General features: G+C 32.6%; 1 long non-coding RNA gene across 1 annotated transcript in view; it reads left to right on the top strand.

Annotated features, from left to right (window-relative positions):
- The window catches only part of LOC147393106 (uncharacterized), a 52,240-nt gene extending 31,740 nt beyond the window's left edge, over positions 1–20,500 (top strand). The window contains exon 3 of the long non-coding RNA XR_015182185.1: positions 20,208–20,500. This is a non-coding gene — a long non-coding RNA (uncharacterized LOC147393106). The remainder of the gene's footprint in view (positions 1–20,207) is intronic.
- The last annotated feature ends 2,753 nt before the right edge of the window (positions 20,501–23,253 follow it).

The following is a 23,253-nucleotide window of genomic DNA, read 5'->3' as shown; positions in this document are numbered from 1 at the left end:
TGAATTATCAAATATGAATGTAGCCATGCACAAAAAGTTCCCAAATTGGAAAAATCCCATATTAGCATGCTTATCAAATTAGGAATTGAAAAATTAAATAAAAAACTCCACGTTATCCGATTAATCCGATGGACATATATATATATATATATAGATATATATTCAATTCTGGATTTTTAAAAAATGGTCTTCATTCAAAACATGTATATTCATCATCAAATAAAAGAATTTCGAAATCCTCAAAGATCCCTAATCACAAAATCGACAATATTGCCAACATAGAGGATAATAAGAAAAAAAAAACAAATTTGAACTTCCGTTACCATGATTTACACAAGATTGATTTGAGCACAATGATTATGAAATTTACAAAAAACTATTCTCTTAACCTGTTAACATAAATATGAAAAAAATAATGAAAGGTTAAACCTAAGAAACGAATGAAATTTTGAGGATAAAAAAATGATTTACTTGTAAAATGAGGTAGCAACTGATTTATTCCTTCAGAGATGAATCGAGAACTCGTGAGTATTGTAATAAACAAAGGAAAATGATGACGATTGCGGTTGCTACGAATGTATTGCTACTGTTGTGGTTGCAACTAAGAGTTAAAGGCGGACTGTTGTTGTGGGTCACTCAAGAGAAGGAAAGGTTGATGAGTTCACTATTGAGGAGAGTATCAGAAAAAAGAGAAGTAAGAACACAACAACTATGTTATAAGGTATTCAATTAAAAGAGGAGGTGTTGTTCGAGGCATTTTTCAAATGAGAGAAAGAGAGATGGCTAGGGTTATGCGGGGCTATTTTGGGCGTTGAAAAAAAAATGAAAGGTACTGAGTTGCTATAGTATAGGTAAGTTAGACACATCCTTTTTTTTTTTTTCTTCCATTTCTCTTTTCTTTTTTTTTTCGTTTGCTTATTTTTCCTATTGTTATATAGTCAGAGAAAATGGGAGAGAAGAGTCTCCAACCCCAAAACATGGGAAAGAAGAAAAGTATAGAAAGTAGAGATGTAGGAGAGAGAACGAGAGTGTAGAGAGTAGATGGTAGATGTTCACTAAAATGAGGGAAAGAGGGAATTCTCTAAAACATGGGGAGAGGGAGTCTCTCTAAAAAGTGGGAGAGCTAGAGAGAAGATGTATTTTAATGTAAAGAGACTTCTCTTATATATACAATTTTTGTTTCCCCTTTTTTCTTTCAATTTCTTTTTCTTCTATTTCTAAGAAACTGGGACGTTGTATATTTAAGAGCTCTCTTAGATTTTCTTCTTTTTCAAACAATAAGATGTTTCTATTAAGAGAATCAAGGGGTAGTGATCCCAACAGTCACCTTGTGACGCCCCGCCGAACGCTAACACAAATCCCAATGCCAAATCTCAAGGTACTAAGTGGCACTTCGAAATTTCGGCATGGCCTCCTCTATATATGTTAGCGTTCAACGGAACACAACACCTAATAATCAAAGTTATAACAAAACTTGTATATAAAGATGTAAATATAGGGATAACAGCGGAAGACTAAATACATCTAACATGTAAATAGATCAGAGTGCAGAAGATTTAACAATATACAGGCTTATAAAAATCCATTATCACTCTAACATAGTCCTAGCACTCGGCCCAAAACACTATATACACTTCCTAGGACGAACAAACTCCTAAGGGAAGTAACCCCAATGCTCACCAGGTAATGGACATTGGTCGTCGATCTGACTAACCAGATGTTTTTCGACCGATGGCTCAACACTCGTTTTCCTAAATACCGGCTCTGCAACTAAAATAAATGGAAGGAAAGGGTGAGTAACAATGGTTACCCAGTAGGTCCACAACCAATTCCTACTAATAACATTTCCTAAACATGATCAAATAAAACATACTAAACATTTTAATATATGCAAGGTTTTACAGAATAAAATACGATCAACTGGTAAATATAGTCAAGGATGAGCAGCTAAACAGTTTAAAAATTACACATAACATCAATCATCCATACTCATTATACATTTTCCTTTTTATGCAAATACCGTTGGCAGCATTGAAATAATAGACATGTTTTTCAGTTTATAATTTGAAACATAACAACAAATACATAATACAAGTGGTGAAGTAATGGAATCTGAGCGTTGGGATTCACGACTGAATCACTCCTAGTCGGGACATGATATTTTTCAATAATATTGTAGTTCTTGATTTTGTGACTGGTCGCTGTTTACCACGCTTGCGGGACCATTTATCCGGCTCAGGCTAGCCATTTGACGTGACCGTAAGCAATGGGTCTCTTTTCGATATGTCAGAACGTTTGACTACTACTAGATTGTTAGTGATCGCTGACCAATCATCTTCGTTTATGCCTATCAGGCGTGCATGTGATTTCCAAAATAACACTCCACTCGTATACGACCACCTTTACAATACACGTTTACTGGTAAAGATAAGAAAGGAATGGACCCGAATTCCAGTTGTGATTCCACTCTCATATGAGTCCCATACCACGTATGAGCTTGGTGGTCCCTACCGTACATCCCAAGATAGTGCACCCCTCCGGATGATGTGACGTACTATCCCTTCAAGCATTTACAAACCCTTTAACAGCTCACAAAATAGTTACGTATATATATGATTTTCATTTAAAACAAAAGAGAAATTAATAGAACAGGGTTGATAATGGATATCCAATTCTTACCATGCAACTGTGGCCACTCGGCCTAAAAATAAATAACAGTAATCAGCGCACGCGCTAACATAATCGTAAATAAACATGCAACCCTTTCATTAATAACCTGGATATCCTTTCACCAACCTACATACAACATACAATGTAAAATGTAGATGTCACCCATCGGGTGTGACTCTGACATTTTACCGATTCATCATTTTTCCTATTTACTCGACATTCTTATTTTTCGTCTCTTCAAATCAAACCATTCATTTTCAACCTTTCAAAGTCATTCTTGGTCTTTCCATCGAAAATCATCAAAGTTTATTCAAAATAAGGTCCCGACGATGCACGGGACCAAAGCTGTTGAAAATAAGGAAAGCTGGTGAAAATTTGGCTAAGTATCGAAAACTCAATTTTTCAAAGTTCTCGAAATTGAAAACGAGTTTTTTGAAATGAAAGTCTCGATCATAAGATTCGACACCATATCGTTTCTGTAATATAATTCAAAGTAATGCGAAAGTTATTACCTTTTGAAAATTTGTCAAAAACGTCGAAAACTACGTTTTGTTCTTAAAACTAAAAGTTGGATTTTGATCATTTGAGTTTGAATCTCGAAACCGTTCTCATTATTTCGAAATGGAGGGTAAAACCTTAATTTCATTAAAGAACTTAAAGTAAATGAAAAGTAAAGAAGACATTTACTTAAATGTTTTTAATGAAATGAAGGGTAAGAAATCAAGTATAGGCAATGAGGAAGTCAAGCCAAGAGTCAGTCTGTTTTTGACTCAAAAAGATGTTGTCGGCGGCAGAAGCTTGTTCTGTCAGTGGAACCGACATTTCTTGCTGATAGAAGATACTTATTGACGGCAGAAGCTTCATTATGTCGGTGGAACCGACAAAATGGTCATCGATGGGTGTCGGTGGAACCGACGGTCCTGCCGACAGCACTGAACTTCCTCGCGATTTTTGGGTTTTCGATCCCTTTTTTGGATCTTTAGTCCATTCTTCAACCCCTCAATCCACGCACGAATTCAACATTAAAAATATAGATAAAACACATCAAATCCTTATTTCTAGCATGAATTTCAATTCAAACACAGATTTCTACGATTTAAAACAAACAATAAGTTTTGTTAAAACAACCTAAATGCCCATTTTCAGAAATCTAAAGGTACCAATAGGAATTGAAAGTCCCCTACTTGTTTGTGGTTGCCAATGGTGATGAATCAACACTAAGGATCAATGTTTGAAGGCTCGAAGTTCCGAAAGTGGTTGAATTTGGGTGCCAACGGTGTGGTTGGTCGTGAAAGCCTTTTTGAAGGTGTTCTTCCCCTTTCTAATGACCAACAACGACTCTCCTATGATTTGGATGAGGTTCAAAATGATTATAAACAAACCCACTTGCTGATTTTTATGGGAGATCAAGAGAAAAGAAAAGAAAATGGAGGTTGGATGAGGTAAGGACGTAGAGCTCGACAACGCCGACAATATTGCCTTCTTCGTCGAGGTTCAACTCGGCTTCATTAGCGCTAGAACTTGATGAAAAAGGGTTGAAACCCTTGGGTTGAAAAGTGGCTATCGTTTGGCTCTTTGGAGAAGAAGAAAAAAGAATGAAATAGAAGAAAATCAGATTTCTTTTATAACAAAGCTGAGGGCATACTTTTAATTTTTCCATCATTTCTAGTTTCGATCGTAACTTAACTATTCGGACTCAGAAATTGACAAGTGAGTATACCATTTAGAATAATTTTCTGTTGCGGACCTAACGGTGTCATCAAATCTTTTCGATTCTCACTCTAACGAAATTTTACTATTTTGGATCCCACTTAACGTGAAATTCTAGGATTTGTTAACTTTTTCAATCGAACTTGAATTTGAACTTGCTTACAGGCTAATGTATATATTTCAACCCTTTTGAATCTAATGGTGAAGTTGATTTTTCTTGAAATTAATCATAACAATATCCGAGTATTTTACTCTAAGTTTCTCCTTCGATATTTTCCTTCAAATCTCACCATTTAATTTCCTCGAGATATGAGTTGAAAATTTGGGGTGTTACACACCTGGCCAACAATAATCATCTTTAGAATCTATGAATGCAAAGTTGATGAAGCAGCAACATCAGCTCATCCAAACTCAACAGCAGACCAATCAAAATCAAACTCAGATTAATTAAGTCATTGCTCAGTCTATAATTAAATGGAAGTTCAGTTGGATTAGTTAGCTTTTTTCCTAGGAGGAAGAGAGAAAGGGTAATTCCCTAGTCAAACTATTCCTAACCTTAGAAGTCAACGTACGATGCCCAATGGATCAAAAGGTCAATACGAGGTAAGAAGCCATTTTGAAAATCCACAAGACTCCGTCCAAGCTATCTACATTTTAAGGTTAGGAAAGAAAGTGGATAACAAAGTCCAGCCTATTGACGAGGAAGATGATATTCTAGAGAATGACAAAGTTTAAGTAGAAGAAATCGTAAAATCTCTTAATGAAAAGGAGAAAGATTTGGAGAACCTTTCCATCATTCCAAAAACTTCATTTTTCTATCGCCTTAGAAATAATAAGAAGAGTAAGCAATTTGAAGGTATTCTCAAAATTTTTTAAAATGTGCACATCAATATTTCATTCTTATATGCCACTAAGCAAATACCTTCTTATGCAAAATTCCTGAAAGATTTGACCACAACTAAAAGGAAAACACCATTTTCTCAAGAAGCCATCATGACAACCCAAACTTCATCTCTCATCTAGCAAACGATTGCATTGAAATTTAAAGATTTTGGATGTCTGATGATTTTTATTTACATTAGAGATCAAGTGGTTGAAAAATATCTCTAAGACTAAAAGGAGATCGTGAATCTTTTACCTTACTCGGTTTATAAACAACTAAGTTTAGGGGTTTTGAAACCTACCGATATCACGTTGAACTTAGTTGATAGGTCTATTAAGGTTCCCAAATATATAATTGAATATGTGATAGTGAAAGTCAAAGATTTCTATTTTTCAATTGACTTTATTGTCCTAGACACAAAGTCAGTTATCAAACCACATAGTCATGTTCTTATAATCTTAGGATGTCCATTTCTAACGCAGTCAGTCGTTGTAAAAATAAGATTATGACTTTGGCATTTGTGGATATTGAAGTCAAATTGAACATTTTCAATAATTTCTAAGGAATTGATGTAGATGACGATTTAGAGAAAGTGAACATGTTACGCTAGTTAATCAAATGTGTCAAGATTTAAGGTATTCTGATCTCCTAGAAAGATATTTGACCCATTTTGGTCAAGATTTTGACATAGAAGAATCCATAAGTGAAGTCAATGCATTGTTTGAATCTGTTCCTTCTTTAGATTCTACGTGTTGGCATGCAAAAATCAAAATGTTTCTTGTTCGTTCCTTCCAAAATTTAGCTTCCAAAATTAGAACTCAAAGTACTTTCAAAGACTTTGAGATACATATTTCTTGTCAAAAATCAAAATTTACTTGTGATAATTTCCTCTTACTTCAATGTAGTGCAAGAGAAAAAATTGTTAAATTTTTTAGAGAACATCAATAAGCTATTGGTTGGATCATAGTTGACATTAAGGGAATTAGTCCATCTGGGGTAATGCACCACATTTGTCTAAAGGATTTTGCTAAGCCTTCTTTAGAACCTCAGAGACGGCTAAATTCTATCATGAAGATGTAGTTCGGAGTAAATTAATAAAACTATTTGATGCTGGTATCATCTACCCATTTTCGATAGTCTTTAGGTGAGTCCCATTCAGGTTGTTCATAAGAAGTTTGGTATCATTGTGGTAGTGAACTAAGATAACGAGTTAATTCCCACTTGAGTCTAAATCGGATGAAGTGTGTGTATCGATTATAGGACACTCAACTCAATGACTCCCAAAGATCACTTTAAATTACCTTTCATTGACGAAATATTAGAGCATCTTGTAGGACATTCTCACTATTGCTTATTGGATGGTTACTCATGGTACAACCAAATACACATTGCTCCCACTAATTAGGAGAAAACAATTTTTACATGTCCCTTCGAAACTTTCTTATATCGTCGCATGCCCTTTAGGTTGTGCAATGCACCAAATACTTTTTAATGGTGTATAATAAGTATATTTTCAGACATGATGGAAAGATATCTCAAAGTGTTCATAGATGATTTTTCAGTATTCAGATTAAGTTTTGAGGATTGTTTCCATCACATGACTTTGGTTCTCATGCGCTATAAAGAAGTTACACTAGTACTCAATTGGGAAAAATATATTTTATGGTAACATCTAGAATTATGCTAGGACACATTGTCTCTACGAAATGGATCGAAGTAGATAAAGTGAAGTAGGTTTAATTGAAAAGTTACCTCCTTCTAGAACTGTTAAAAAAATTAGGTCATTCCTAGACATATAGGTTTCTACCGTCGATTCATTAAAGATTTCAAGAAGATGTTGAAGCCTTTATGTGAACTCTTAGGCTAGGATGTTCCTTTCAACTTCTCAGAATCATGTCTTTTTGCATTTAACAAGCTTAAGTTTAAGTTAACTTCGGCATCATCATTCAACCTCCAAATTGGAATGTTCCATTTTAAGTTATGTGCGACGCTTTAGATTATGTGATAAACACTATTTTGGGTTAGCAAATCGATAAACATCTTCATGTTATCCAGTATGTCAGTAATACCCTTAATAATGTTCAGCTTAACTACTCTACAACATATAAGAAAATGCTAGTAGTGGTCTATAACGTTGATAAATTTCACCCATATCTAAGAAGATTAAAGGTTGTGGTCTACATAGACCATATTACTTTGAAGTATCTTCTATCTAAGAAGAATTCTAAAGCTGTAATAGCCCAAATTTTAATTAGTATCTCGAGAAAATAAAATAATGAAATTTGAAGAAAATTCTAACATAGGGACTTAAAATGCTCAAATTTTATTCTATCCTTTTTTTATGAAATCTGATTTTTTCCATTGGATTCAAAAGGGTAGAAAAACATATTTTAGCTTGTAAGCACGCTTGAATTCAAGTTCGGACGAAAAAATTATAAAATCCTCGAGTTTCGTGTCAAATAAGACACAAAAATAATGAATTTTTGTTAGAATGAGAATTAGAAAAATCTAAATACACCATTAGGTCTGCAACAAAGAATGGAGTATTCATTCGTCGATTTTTGAGTCCAAGAAGTCAAGTTACCGTCGAAAATAGAAACAAGTGAGAGAATATCAACTTTGCCCTCAAGTCATTATGAAAGAAACCTAACGTTTCTTTTATTTCATTTTCTTTTCTTTACAAAGACCCAAACCCCAACCAACCAAACCTCTGAGGGTTAGAACCCCTTTTCATCATGATCTGTCATGAATGAGTCCTCATTGAGCCTCAACAAAGGAAAGAAAGTCGTCAACGTCGACAATCTCCTTATTTCCACAGTCTTTAGTCATAGTTTCCTATCTTCTTTCCCCACTTTCCATCAAGAAACATTGAGAGGGTTTTGGCACACTCTATGTGGGGTTTCATCCACCTCGAAGAAGGTTCGTCCTCTATCGTAGAAGGAAGAAAAGTGCCGTCATCAAGGTATTTGTGGCCATCGACCATTTTGCATAAAAAATCAATCAACCTCAACTTTCGTGCCGTCTCTTCTCGTCCAAGCAACTGTAGAGAACCATACATGTAGGATACCTTCCCTTCTACCTTCTAGTTATACTACAACTTCATAGAAAATTTTGTTTATCCATGAGATTGTGATTGTTCTTCCAATTATCAAGTAATTCATTGAATTTGAACATGTTTGAATGGGTTTAATTATGTTTGCGTAATTATTTTCGATTGATTTTGAGTCATTGGATGCTATTTGAGTTGTTTATAAGTTGTACAATGTTTTAAAGCCAAATCTATAGTGTTTGTTTCCATTTTGGATGATTTTCGATGAAAAAAATCGGAGAACGATGAACTGTTTTGAACTTCCCGGTTGCTGATGATGCCATCGTCAGTCATTGTCTGACCCAATAACTTTCAAAAATCAAAAAGTAGCTTCAGCATTATTCTTCCCCCAGCTTGTACGCTATTTTCATACTTCTATTTCCTTAAAAATATGTAAGTAAATGTCCTATTTATTTTTCTCTTTCCATTTACTTTAAGTTCATTAATGAAATTAAGGTTTTACCCCTCATTTGGAAATTTTGAAAATGATTTTGAGATTTAAATCTTATCATATCAAAATATAATTTTTTGTTTCAAGAACAAAACGTAAATTTCTACGTTTTTGATTAATTTTCAAAACGATATATCTTTAGCGTTACTTTGAATTAAGTTATAAAAATTACATGGTATTTCTCATGTTGTCTATGACTTTCATTTACAAAAATTCATTTTTAATTTTGAAAATTCACTGTTTCCAACATTTAGGCCCCGTTTGATACAATTGCCAAAATTTACTATCAGATTCTGTTGTTAGAAACAGTTATAAAAAGCTGGAACACTAAAAAGTTTGTTGATAAAGTTTTGTAAAAGTGATGTGCTGTTTACCAGAATTTGATAATTATTGTTTGATACAGCTTCTGGATTCTGATGTATTAGGGTAAAATGACTATATTACCCTTAAAGTTTATAATACACCTAGAATGCATAAAAAATTTTAACAGAACACGTATGAATATAATAAATTTATATTAAAATTTTATAAAAATAATTATTTAATTTTAAAAAATTTATAATTTTATAAAAAATTATAAAATTTTTATAATTCTATAGAAATTTCGGCAGTATCTCCTATTAAAAGTGGACATATGAAATTTTCCTGATAAACAAAATACCTACATAATACGCAATGTTAGTAATGCATCCAAACTGCATAAAAAATTATTAAAATACCTTTATAAATATATAATTACACTAAACATATATAAATATAATAAATTTATATAAAAAAGTTATAAAAGTAATTTTTTTAATTTTAAAAATTTTATAATTTTATAAAATTTTTTTATAATTCTATAAAATTTTTGGCAGCATCTCTTCTTAAAAATGAATAAATGAAATTTTCCTAATAAATAAAATACCTACATAATACGCAATCCAACATCCACATTACATCGTATATACATAACACATCCACATTACATTGTACATATATTACACACCCACATAATATCTTATTTATATTCTGACATCATTTAAAAATAATAGCCATAGTTAATATAATAAGTAAAACTGAAATAAAATAAAAAATAAAAAATATACATCCAACAAATGCATACAAGATATATTTTTCATTTTTTTATTTGACTCCATTACTTTATCTTGAGTAACATTATCATTGATATTGTCAAATTCATCTGCTCACACAAAATACTCTGCATGTCTCTATAAAGTAAAATAACTTATGAATTAATACTAATCTAATTATATAGAAACGAACCCAACATTAATATCAATGAGATATTATCTGTCAAGATGGATACTTATAAAACATCCTCCCATAATTTTCTTTTATTTTAGTTGTGATTAATGTCATCACTCAACCACATGAACAATATGGTGGATACGTATAGTTTGTCATCAATGTTATTCATCATACACAAAAACATAAGTAAATGAGTATGAAATCTTAGAAATATATTTAAAAACACTATAATCATTATCCCAACATTTAATAATAGTATTTATATTTACAATACAAAGTAAAAAATATAATATGAAAATATATCAATGATTGCTAGTAAAAATGACATCAGCTATTTAATCCCTATGTATTTTCATTATTTGTTAACTCTAACGACCTACTGATATGAGAAACTAAATACTCTTGATTAGTGATGCTCTCTTCTTCCTTTTCCATTGATCTTTCTTCCTTGAATTAAACAAATTTTTTATCGACAATGGTATGTTTTTTGATAAAATTATGCAATGCCATGTAGGCAACAACAATATTTCGTTGTTTGTCCAAATTGTATTAATACATCAACTTCAATATTGATCATTTTACCTTCAAAATCTCAAAGGGTCGTTCGATCATGTTCCGAAGTGAAAAATGAAAATGATTAAATAGTTTTTTTGACCATTTGCCCATGATCTCCTATCGTCTTGTAGATAGTATCGAACACCTCGATAAAGTGCGAGATAACTATCCATGAGTGGGTACCCAGTATCTATCAAATAGTATTTAAGTATTATTAAAAAAAAATTAATTTCTAGGATTGAATATAAACATATATAATTGATAAGCTTTTAAATATATATGTTTGCCAAAATGTTTGTTAAAATGTTTGGTACTGAACATTTCCCATATATATATATATATATATATATATATATATATAAGACAAGAAATAAAAATTATCATGGATGTGCGGAGAGACCTTATTGAGGTCAGGAGGCACAATTAAGGACATTGACAAGTTCATAATAGCCAAAAGAACTATGTTGAAATACTTGCTAACCATTTGAAGCGAGTGAATTAAATGATTTGCAATTATTCTTTGTCTTTAATTATGCCCTATTATCAATAGGAACATAACTATTTGTTCTTAAATAGTAACATAATATTTCATTTTTAGTAGACATCGCTCTTCCAAAATGGAATACAGGTTCAAAAATACATGTCGTTCCATTTTAAACAGTGCGTGTCATTTCATACGATTATCATTCAGTGTTTCTCGCACAAAGTCAATTCTCTTGTACTAACAATTACTAGGTGACTTCCTACCTAAGAAATTCTCGCAATAAAATAAGGAACCTAGGACGATTCCTATCATGATTATATTTAAAATAATTGACTTAACAGTATTAGTGGTATCACCATTTGAATCGATGGTATTAGTCGTATCATCATATGAATTGATAGTATTTGTGATATCAACCTCTGAATCCATATGATATATTTATGAATACATATTAGTGGTATATACACCCAACTTATAATACATAATATAGAAAATACAATTAAATGATATCCACCATATACAACAGAAATCATCATCCATAATATTAATCACAATATCCATCCAACAGAAAATAAAATATTTATCTAATAGAAAATATAATATATATCTAACAGAAAATCACATATCCATCCAATATAAAATAACATATCCATCTAATAGAGTATATTGCACCACATTAGTACAAAAAGTAATCAAAGTTTATTGCACCCTATAAGTGTATCATAAAATCAACATAAATATAAAAGTAACATGAAAAAAATGTCTAAAAATTTCTCATAGGCAGAAAATCATCCATCTCATCCTCCAACCACCTAAGATGAATTTTTGATGATCGTAACCTACAAAAAACCTCTCTGAATTGCTTGTTCTTCATAAACATCTTCAACACAAAACGATAGATATCACCATTGGGGGTTACATTTGTTAACTGGTCTAAGAGATCGATTGACTATTGAATAATGACTTTCTTAACAGGAATGGGATTGCTAGAATTAGATGTCTAACTGTGAACTACATCTACGAGCTATTCCAGTGTCTGGCCAATTCGTATAGCAGTAGTCGTCTTTTGTCTACAACATTGAGACTGTAAAGTATTGCCATCTTTACGTCGAATAGGGTCTGTAGGTGGGGGTACAGTATCCTCAAACTCATCAACATCATCAACTGTAAAGTCTAGATGTGCTTGAGACTCCGGGACTAGGTCTTCATGATATCATCTAGATCATCAGTATCAAGATTCTTTACCTAGGCCTGTGATGTAGATGACATTATACCAAATGTAGGGGATCACATCCAACTACCAGTAGCATATGTCTCCAAAGATGAAATCCAATTGCTTCACAAATTTCAGAGGCTTCGTTCGGAATATTCCATCTTTTGGATGATACTTTAAAAAATAAAAATCCTAAATTATATATAAAAGAAACAAAAAAAAAAAAAAAAAAAAATCAAAAAAATACTTTTTAACCACCTATCCCACCACTCCTCACTTGCATATAATATGGCATTGCAAAATAAGTAGGAACAGTAAAAAAATATTGGATCTTACTTTCATAAACAAGGTAGATTGACATTTGCATTACTAAACAAAATCAGATATAGAAACAACAATTAAGTAAATAATTCAAAAAATTCATTAAACGTTATCAACCATTTAATAATTTATTAAACGCTAGTCAATAATTTATTAAACAACAATTGAATTCATTAGTTCAAAATTAGCACTGAGCACAAATTAAACTGGTTCAATTTTGGTAAACTATTTCAAGCACCATAACCTATGTGTTTTTGGAAATCCAATAATCACACAATCCAGAGGTAATTTCATATGTCCTTGCTTTGAGAATAAACTAAACACCAACAATAAATGAAGCTTCTCAAACTCATCTAATTTTTTTATTAAAAAAAAATAATTCATCCCACATAGTAACCATAATTGAAGACTTGGTCTACTAAACCTTAAAACAATTATCATTTTTGGAATGAACATGTACATCATATTCAAATTCTACATATGAGTGGACATAGATTACAATATAAATGGCAACAATGAATTAAGATGCAACTGAATTAATCATTGAAATGCCAATCTTTTGAGTTTAGCTTGTTATTAATTAGCTCTTGAAATAGAATTCAACCTCTATACATAAATAATCCAAACAAACTACTAAACCATCCATGTTGTAAAACTAGTACATGTATACCTAAGTATGTATATAATATAAAATGACTCCACGTATTATGACTACACAAATTAATCTACTATAACATGATTCATTGGCTGAACAATGATCTAAAATTACTATAATTATAGATTGAAAACAAAACTATAAACTATTTGATTACTTGCACCATCTCAACCTACAATTTTTTTACATATAATCCAAAAAAATACAATTAAAAAAATGATCATAATTAATAAAAATCATAATCTTAGTCTTACCCCATTTTTATATCATGATAACATTCAATTCGATTTGTAATTTTGACTTTTGAATAGTATATAATCAAAAAGAGAAACCAAGAGACGATATCAGGTTATCCTATAGATAATCGAAAAAATGCATAGTTCTTAATCCCATGGTGAGGGAGCCTTGTGTTCTTAATCTTTGATTGTACATAGTACATTAGTTGATATGTGTGTGTGTGTGTAAGTTAAAGAAAAACACACATATATATTTATGAAAATTATTACAAAGGATATATTCGATTTATAAAAAAAATATTATAAATTTATAAATTAGATTGTCGAATACCCGATAACATTTGATTCGATTTGTAATTTTGACTTTTGAACAGTGTATAATCAAAGAGAGAAACTAGGAGGCGATGTTAGGTTATCTTATAGATAGTCGGAAAAACGCATAGTTCTTAATCTCATGATGAGGGAGGGATGTTCTCAATCTTTGACTATATAAAGTACAACAATTGAATTGTATGTGTGAGTGTATATGTTAAAGAAAAACACTCATATATTATTACAAAGGATATATTTGATTTATAAAAAAATATTATAAATTTATAAATCAAATTCTCGAATACCCGATAATATTCGATTCGATTTGTAATTTTGACTTTTGAACAGTGTATAATCAAAGAGAGAAATCAGAAAGCAATGTCAAGTTATCCTATAGATAGCTAGAAAAATGCACAGTTCTTAGTCCCATGGTGAGGGAGCCTTATGTTCTCAATCTTTGACTGTACAGAGTACAATCATTAATGAGTGTGTGTACGTGTGTAAGTTAAAGAAAAACACACATATATTTATGAAAATTATTATAAAAGATTCTTTCGATTTATAAAAAAAATATTATAAATTTATAAATTAAATTGTCGAATATCCGATAACATTTGATTTGATTTATAATTATTTTTTATAAAATTATAAATTAGATTATTGAATATACAAATATTCGATTATAAATTTATAAATTAGATTATTGAATACCGGATAATATTCGATTCAATTTATTAAAAAAATTTAAACATTTATAAATTAGATTATCGAATACCTGATAATATTTGTTTCGATTTATTACAAAAATTATAAATTTATAAATTAGGTTATTGAATACCCGATAATATTTGATTTAAAAATTTTGTATTATAAATTTATAAATTTGATTATCGAATACCGGATAATATTCTATTCAATTTATTAAAAACATTTAAACATTTATAAATTAGACTATCGAATACCCGATAATATTTGTTTCGATTTATTAAAAAAATTATAAATTTATAAATTAGATTATCGAATACTCGATAATATTTGATTTACAAATTTTTTATTATAAATTTATAAATTTGATTATCAAATACCCGATAACATTCGATTCGATTTATAAAATATTTATAAATTATCGAATACCCGATAACATTTGATTCGATTTATAAATATGCAATCAACCAAAATCTTTGATTTTGTAGATGATAAATCATACATTTTTACATACAAATTGAGGGTTTCTTTGGCAGAGAGAGAGAGAGGATACCTGAACGATAGTCGCAGGAGAAGATGGTGTCGAGATCAGCTACTATTGAAGGACTTTGTCTGAGGGTTAGAGTTGTGTGAACTTCTATTAAGAACAAAAGGGTAAAAATGGTAGTGGGTTAGGGCTTTGTGAGGATCTATCAAGAAGAAGATCTAGAGGGCTGTGGTGTGTGAGGTCCAGTCGAAAAGAAAATCTAGAAGACTGTCTGAGGTTATATTGACAAGAACAACTGCGTGTTATTGTAACACCCCAGATTTTCAACTCATATCTCGAGAAAGTAAATGGTGAGATTTTGAGAGAAATATCGAATGAAAGACTTAGAGAAAAATATTCGAATATTGCTATGATTAATTTTAAGGAAAATCGACTTCGCCATTAGATTCAAAAGGATCGAAATATATGCATTAGCCTGTAAGCAAGTTCGAATTCGAGTTCGGAGGAAAAAGTTATAAAATCCTCGAATTTCGTGTTAAGTGGGACCCAAAATAGTGGAATTTCGTTAGAGCGAGAATCGAAAAGATTTGATGACACCATTAGATCCGAATCAAAAAATTATTCGAAATGGTATATTCGTTTGTCGTTTCCCGAGTCCGAATAGTTAAGTTACGATCGAAATTAGAAATAAGGGGGAAATTACAAGTATGCCCCTCAGCTTTATTATAAAAAGGAATCTGATTTCTTTTATTTCATTCTTTCCTCTTCTTCTCTAAGAAACCCCAAACGACAGCCACTTCTTCACCCTAGGGTTTCGACCCATTTCCGTCAAGTTTGTGCGTGAACGAAGCCGAGTTGAACCTCGACGAAGAAGGCAAAGTTGTCGGCCACGACGAGGGCTACAACTTCACCACCTTTGGTTGTTCATTCTTGTTCGTTTTCTCCATCCTCCATCAAAATCAGCCGGGTAGCTCGAGTAAACCTCAACATCTTCCGTCCGAGGGCTTCATCGAGTTAGGAGCTAGGTCTATACTTCATTGTAGAAGCGAAGGAGAACGTCATTGTCGGATACCTTGCAAACCCTTGCTTATTTGGCATCCAAGTCAGCCCAACCTCGACTCTCGAGCCATCCAACCCGGATTTGTAGTGCTAGCTTGTATCCTTGGCGTCCACAAACAAGTAAGGGACTTCCAATTCTTATTGGTAGCTTTAGATTTCTGAAATTTGCATTTAAGGATTTTGTTAAAAATGTGTTGCTTGTTTTAAATCATAGAAATCTTTATTCGAATTGAAATTCATGCTAGAAATAAGGATTTGATGTGTTTAATCTATATTTTAAATGTTGAAATCGTGGGTGGGTCGAATGGTTCGAAGAGTGGAAGAAGAAATCGAGAAAGGGATCGAAAAACCCAAAAAAAAATCGCGAGTGAGGTTCAGGCTGTAGGTGGGAAGGGTCGGTGCCACCAGCACCTATCGAAGACATTCTGTCGGTTCCACCGACAGAATGAAGCTTCTGCCACCGAAAATTTTCTTCTGTCGGCAGGAACCATCGGTTCCACCGACAGAACAAGGTTCTGCTGCCGACAGCACTGTTCTTAGTCAGAAACAGACTCTGACTCTTGGCCTGACTTCCTCACACCTTATACACTATTTCTCACCCTTTATTTCATTAAAAACATTTAAGTAAATGTCCTCTTTAAGTTCTTTAATGAAATTAAGGTTTTACCCCCAATCTCGGAACAATGGGAATAGTTTTAAGATCCAAATCTCAAAGGATCAAAACCCGAATTTTGGTTTAAAGAACAAAACGTAATTTTCGACGTTTTTGGCAAGTTTTCAAAATGTAATAACTTTCGCGTAACTTTGAATTAGATTACAAAAACTATATGGTGTCGAATCTCATGATCGGGACTTTCATTTCGAAAAACCCGTTTTCAATTTCGAGAACTTTGAAAAATTGAGTTTCCGACACTTAGCCAAATTTTCACCAGTTTTCTCTATTTTTAACAGCTTCGGTCCCGAGTATCGCTGGGACCTTGTTTTTGAATAAATTTCGATGGTTTTCAATGGAAAGACCAAAATAGTGACTTTGAAAGATTGGAAATGAATGGCTAATTTGAAAAGATGAAAATTGAGAATGTCGAGAGAATGGGAAAAGGGAATGAACGGTAAAATGTCAGAATCACGCCCGAGGGGTGATGTCTGCATTTTACATTGTATGTTGTATGTAGGTTGGTGAAAGGATATCCATGTTATTAATGAAAAGGTTGCATGTTTATTTCCGATTATGTTAGCGCGTGCGCTGAGTACTGTTATTTATTTTTAGGCCGGGTGGCCACAATTGCATGGTAGGAACTGGATATCCATTCTCAACCCTGTTCTGTTAATTTCTCTTTTTATTTTAAATGAAAATATATATATATATATATATATATATATATATATATATATATATATATAGCTATTTTGTGAGCTGTTAAAGGGTTTGTGAATGCCTGAAGGGATAGTGTGTCACATCATCCGGAGGGGTGCACTATCCTGGGATGTACGGTAGGGACCACCAAACTCATACGTGGTATGGGACGCGTATGAGAGTGGAGTCACAACTGGAATCCGGGTCCATTCCTTTCTTATCTTTACCAGTGAACGTGTTTTGTAAAGGTGGTCGTATACGAGTGGAATGTCATTTGGGAATCACATGCACGCCTGATAGGCATAGACGAAGATGATTAGTCAGTGATCACTAACAATCTAGTAGTAGTCGAACGTTCTGACACATCGAAAAGAGACCCATTGCTTACGGTCACGTCAAACGGCCAGCCTGAGCAGGATAAATGGTTCCGCAAGCGTGGTAGACACGACCAGCCACAAAATCAGGAACTACGATGTTATTGGGGAATATCATGTCCCGACTGGGAGCGATCCAATCGTGAATCCCAACTCTTTAATTCCAATACTCCACCATTTGTATTATGTATATGTCGTTATATTTCGAATTACAAACTGAGAAGCATGTCTATTATTTTAATGTTGCCAACTGTATTTGCATAAAATGAAAAATGTATAATGAGTATGGATGATTGATGTTATGTGAAATTTTTAGAACTGTTTAGTTGCTCATCCCTGGCTATATGTACCAGTTGATCGTATTTTATCTTGTAAAACCTTGCATGTATTAAAATGTTCAGTATGCTTTATTCGATCATGTTTAGGAAGGGTTATTAGTAGGAATTGGCTGTGGACTTACTGGGTAACCATTGTTACTCACCCTTTCCTTCCTATTTTTTTTTTAGTTTCAGTACTTGCAGCTACCGAGGCAGGCGTAGAGTCAGTAATTGAGGAGTATCTGATCGATCAGATCGACGATCAGAGTTTATTGCCTGGTGAGCACTAGGGCCACATCCCTTAGTGTTGTCAATTTCACCCAGGGTGTATGTAGTTTTTGGATTGAGAGTTTAGGCCTATGTTAGAGTGAGAATGTTTTGATAAGCCTGTATATTGATAAATCTTCCGCACTCTGATCTACTTACATGTTAGATGTAATTAGTCTTCCGCTGTTATTTTCCTGTATCTACGTTTTTATATACATGTTTTGTCATAAATTGGTTTATCAGGTTTGAGTTCCGTGAAACGTTAACATAAACAGAGGAGACTATGCCGAAATTTCGAGGTGCCACCTAGTACCTCGGGATTGGGCCTTAGGATTTGTGTTAGCGTTTGGCGGGGCGTCACAGTTATTGAGAAGAAGAGATAAAGAGTTGTGCGAGGTTTTTTTGAAAAGAAAATATGCATGAGGTTCTATCAAGAAAGATGAGTTGTTGCATGCAGTTCTATCGACAGAGAAGAAAAGAAGAGAAGAAAATTATATCGGGGCATATCAATCATTTCATATGAACCATTTTTTGGTGTTTGATTCTCTCACAAAGACAAATGAAAAAAATATTTTTATATAACTTTTCATATTTGCGTTTAAAAGCTCAAATTTTTTGTCAAACGGTAATTAACGATGAAGAAGCAGATTCACAACTCAAAAGCTAAAAATAACACTTTTAAAAGCATTATCAAACACCTACTTAGCCAAATTTTGACAACGTTTCTAATTTTTACGTCTTATGGATTTTGAATAATTTTAAAAGCAAAAATATTGTGATAGAATAATTGATGGATGGATAAAGATAACATATGTTATCGACTGATTGGTGAGATAGTGCCTTCAATTCTATGTGATGGCCATGCCACATTAGAGATGAGAGATAGATTGATGGATATATGGATATAAAGATTAATGGATGAAAATGATAGATTGATGTTACTGGGGGACACTAACAAACCTTGTTTGTATTTTTGATAAAAAGAAAAGATGTACTAACAAACTAATTTGTTTATCAGAAAAGAGTATTGGAAAACCTACAAAGAGTGATGCATTGTTGTATATCCGAAAACGGTAGGCCAATCTAGGATCAATACTAAATGTCATATACTCTTCAGTAGTATGGGATATCTTAGAGCATATTATAGCTTATGAGATCCAGGAATTTCTCCTACTTCTTTCTTGGGAAACGTTGTGTGTAAAGGCAATTTCTGTATGGTATAAAGGTAGGCGGGGTTCACATGCTTTGCCTCTCGATAGGCTTCGACGCGAGAAGTCTCCTGGGTTAGTTTGTAATCAATGTTAGTTTGCAGTCATCAAACGGTAGGCCTCACCATAAGGTGAACTCTGTATTGAATTCTTGACTAACGGCCAGTCTGAGCTAGAGAAATAGTCCCAAAAATGTGGTATGCCCATCGGCCACAAAATCAAATTTTAACGATGGGATTCCACATTGGATTGGAAGTTTGGAATATCAAGTTGCCATGTTAAGGCTATTGTATCGGCGTGTTCCTCTGCTCTTTTATCGACTACACCGTCGTATTCTTAGTATGTATTTTATTTATTTTGTGATATTGATAGATATTTTTCATTGAAAAAGATGTATATGTTACTTTAAATGATAAAATGATAGATTGAAGTTATTTGCAACTGTTTCTTGAGTATGCATTAGACATTTATCGTATGTTATATTATGAAAACCTACATTATTTAACTGTTAAAATATTTACTCGTGCATGTAAGAATCGTTGTTAGAACGACATTCATCTTGCTGAGTAACATTCCTCTGTTACTCACCCTATTCTTCCCCTTTCAGATGTTATATGTTTTGGAGAACCTACCTATGAGGAGTCATTCGATAAGGTTCCTATAGAGGGTTATGCCATGGATCTGCAATCTCCGTATAGCAAGTGTAGTGTAATTCAAATTTTGGGACATGATGTATTTTCTTAGGAGGTTATATTTTAGGAGATGATTATGATGTTAAGGTTTGTCATGGATTATGATTATAACTGTTTAGCTTCCACTACTTTGATTTGAGATTGTTTAGTATAGTTTTTCACTGAGTATATGTTTCACTTCATAGTGTTATTATCTATGATTGTTTTATCAGGTTGTGTATATGTTTACCTCACACCTCGAGATTTTGATTGATGAATCCTCAGAATTCATGATAAGATTTTGAAGTGTGACAAAAGCAAGGTTAATCTGTTGGATTCTACTCTTGTAAGAGTTCGGTCTTGAGAGCCGAGACAAAAAGACTATAGAAAATATCATAGCTGATCACCTATGTAGGATTGTTGATGAGTGTTTGAGCAATCTTTACCTATTTTTTAATCTTTTTTTGATGAACAACTTATACAAATCTCCAATTTTAACATTTCGTGGTATGCTGACATTGTCAACTACTTAGTTACAGGTCAATTGCCAGTCTCAATATCTAGGCATGATAAATTTCGTCTCTTTTTGAAAGTTAAATGGTATTTTTGGGATGAACCATACTTATTCAAATATTGTCTCAACCATATTATTAGATTTAGTGTTCCAACCTATGAGTAAGCCAATATCTTAGAGTTTTGTCATAATCATGCTTACGGAGAACACTTCAGTGTTAAGAAAACTGCTGCAAAAATCTTTTATTAGCGGTTTCTTCTAACCAACCATTTTTCGAGATACCCACCAGTTTAGCAAATCTTGTAGTTAATGTCAAAAATTAAGAAAATTTTCTAAGAGAAACGAAATGCCTCAGAATCTTATTCTGATCATCAAGATTTTTTATGTTTGGGATGTAGATTTTATGGAACTCTTTTTTATCTCTCAGGATTTCTAGTATATCCTCGTTGCAATTGATTACTTATCCAAATGGATAGAAGCTATGGCGTATAAAATAAACGATCACAAAGTGCCGATCAACTTTTTCAAGAAAACCATCTTATCAACATTTGGTACTCCGCAAGCTATCATAAGTAATGATGGCTCATATTTCTACAATAAAATATTTATAATATTGATGAGGAAATGCCTCATAACTCATAAAATTGCAACACCTTACCATCCACAAACATATGACAGATAAAAATTTCTAACAGGGAAATCAAGATCATTCTAGAGAAAATAATCAATCATTCACGGAAAGACTGATCTTTGAGATTAAATGATTCATTATGGGTTTATCAAACTGCTTTTAAAACACCAATAGGGTTGTTTCCTTACCGGTTACTTTTTGGCAAGGCCTATTATCTCCCTATAAAACTTGAGCATCGAGCATATTGGACGATCAAACACCTTAGCTTTGATCTCGATAAAGCTAGTGAACATTGCAAGTTACAATTTGATGAATTAGAAGAGATCAAAAATGATTCTTATGATTGTGCTAAACGTTACAAAGAGCATACAAAATTTTATCATGATAAGCACATTTTTTGATGAAATTTCGAATCTGGTCAAAGAGTTTTATTGTACAACAATAGACTTTACCTTTTTTCAGAGAAACTCAAATCTCGTTAGACTGGTCCTTTTATCATTCAAACAGTTTACTACTATGGTATTATTGAAGTTCTTAATCTTAAAGATTAATCCACTTTTAAAGTGAATGGCCAATATCTCAAACCGTATCTCGAGTGTGTATCCTAAAAAAAGTTTTTTTTCTCAATGAATCGATTTATCAGGATAAATAGAGTTTTCATCTAGCTGAAGATGTTAAACTTAGTACTTTTGGGAGCAACCCATTCTTTTAGTTTTTTATTTTTAGTAGTTTTGGATGAGTATTATAGTTTTCACTTCAATTAGACTTAGAACTTGACCATTTCTTTCATTGGGTATAGTTACTGATTCAGAACCAAAGTGGTATGTTCTAAAAGAAAAACCATAATTGGTTTCATATGTTTAAGGTTGAATATAACTTAGTAGAAATGAATGGTCTACTTGTCTATAGGTTTCCCCTTTATTGGCCCTTTTCTAATAGTCATTGATGAATAGAGACGACATACCCGATGCTCCCAAACTCTACGTGCTAAAAGGTGAGGAACTGATCCCTTATCATGTTAATTGACACTCTCAGTTATTTTTCTATCCAAAACTGTAGGAACTAATATTTTCTTCTAGTATTTCTTTTCTTTCAATATTTTAGATTTTTTCTTTTAGCTTAATTAGTATTTTTGCAAATTTTAGGATTTATATTCTTAGCATTTTAGGATTTTCCGTTGACTCAAGGGTATTTTGAAAATTTTCCATACACCCTAAAATCAAATAACAAGTCCTAATCTCTAACTCATCTTCTTCATTTTCCATTTCCAAATTCGTCCATTTCCATAATCTTCAGAGATTTATTTTATAGATCTTTTTTCTCAACTATGTTTGTGCAAATCTAAGGTAATCAACGCAGTCAACATCAACTTGTGATCAGATCGTAGTTACTACGTTTATAGATTCATCACATTTACTGCATCACAGTCATTTGATCACCTATCTTCATCAGATTTTCAACAGTTGATCATTTTTCCCTCCTAATTGTAGTAGTACCTATGGCTTCGTCCAAATGAATAATTTTTTAGGAGTCTAATTTTGGTCTCTGCTTTCAAGGCATCAACGGATCATGGTATTGTGAAACCATCACTGAGTAAGGATGGAACAATTTTCTCTACATTGATTTTGAAGTTTATTGCAAGGAATTAGTTAGAGAATTTTATGTTTCTGTTATTTCGGGCAATCCCACTGTTTCGTCACTTACCATTGAGTTTCGTGGCATCATGTTAGCCATTGTTTTGAAGATATCAACGCGATATTAGGAATTACGGAAGTCAATGATGATACTTGCCAAACGGTCATGTCTTTGAATTCTATCACACGATTGAGTATTGATC

Source organism: Akebia trifoliata, chromosome 10 (genome assembly GCF_017979445.1).
Source record: "Akebia trifoliata isolate Shusen 1 chromosome 10, ASM1797944v1, whole genome shotgun sequence".
Classification (NCBI taxonomy): domain Eukaryota; kingdom Viridiplantae; phylum Streptophyta; class Magnoliopsida; order Ranunculales; family Lardizabalaceae; genus Akebia; species Akebia trifoliata.
Note: the sequence above shows the minus strand (reverse complement) of the source record. Positions and strands in the feature narration are given on the sequence as shown.